This window comes from Tenrec ecaudatus, chromosome 2 (assembly GCF_050624435.1).
Source record: "Tenrec ecaudatus isolate mTenEca1 chromosome 2, mTenEca1.hap1, whole genome shotgun sequence".
Taxonomy (NCBI): domain Eukaryota; kingdom Metazoa; phylum Chordata; class Mammalia; order Afrosoricida; family Tenrecidae; genus Tenrec; species Tenrec ecaudatus.
In genome coordinates, this window is record NC_134531.1 from 126,755,683 (window position 1) to 126,756,832 (window position 1,150).

General features: G+C 41.2%; 1 non-coding gene across 1 annotated transcript; it reads left to right on the forward strand.

Moving 5' to 3' along the window:
- The first annotated feature begins 637 nt into the window (after positions 1-637).
- On the forward strand, positions 638-801 carry LOC142441567 (U1 spliceosomal RNA). Its single transcript, XR_012782936.1, has one exon. It is a non-coding gene; the product is annotated as a U1 spliceosomal RNA (small nuclear RNA).
- The last annotated feature ends 349 nt before the right edge of the window (positions 802-1,150 follow it).

Genomic DNA, 1,150 nt, shown 5'->3' on the forward strand with positions numbered 1-1,150 from the left:
TGTGTCCGGTTATATATTTTAATCATACTTTTTCAATCTGTGCACTAAACAAATAATCTAAGAAATTGGGCTATCTCAGGACCAAGGGTGAGAGTGGCGATACTGGGAGGGAAGTTGGGGTAGAAAGGGGGAACTGATTTCGGGATCTACATATAACCTCCTCTCTGGGGGATGGGCAACAGGAAAGTGGGTGAAGGGAGATGCCAGGCAGTGTAAGATAAGATAAAATAATAATTTATAAATTATTAAGGGTTCATGAGGGAGCAGGGGGGGGGAGGGAAAAAAAGGAAAATGAGCTGATTCCAGGCCCCCAAGCACAAGGCGAATTTTGAGAATGATGAGGGCAACGAATGTATAAATGTGCTTTATACAATTGATGTATGTATGGATTGTGATAAGAGTTGTAGGAGCCCCAATAAAATTATTTAAAATGAAAAAATTAATTGGGTTATATGAAGAAGAATGGGGATCAGGATTGTATGAAGGCTTGTTAACAATCTATGTAACAATCTAATACGCAGAGGACACAGCTATGTTCACTGAAAGCAAGGACGACGTTAAACCCTTACTGATAAAGATCAAAGAACACAGCCTCTTGTATGGATTACACTTCATTGAAAAGAAAAAATATTCTCTTATACTTACCTGGCAGGGGAGATACCATGATCACGAAGGTGGTTTTCCCAGGGTGAGGCTCATCCATTGCCCTCTGGATGTGCTGACCCCTGCGATTTCCCCAAATGTGGGAAACTCAACTGCATAATTTGTGGTAATGAGGGACTGCGTTCGCTCTCTCCCCTATTAAAAGAGAAAAGAAAGAAAAGAAAAATAAAGAAAAGAAAAATATTCTCATACCTGGCTCAATAGACAACATTATGACAAATAGAGAAATATTGAAGTCCGGGTTGATAAAGGAGCCAGCCAGCGGAAGGGAGGAAGGCCCTTGGGGTAGATTTTTGTGTCAACTTGTCTGGGTCAGGACTCTCAGTGGTTTAGCAGTTAAGACCTAGTAATCCTCGGTGATGTGACCCAGCATAATATTTCCTCCTGAATGGGATGTGTTAAGACATCCAATCACTTGTAGGCATATTAGGAGAGATGCAACACCCTTCATCAGGTCACAGCCAGACTCAATTGAAAGGAAAATTCC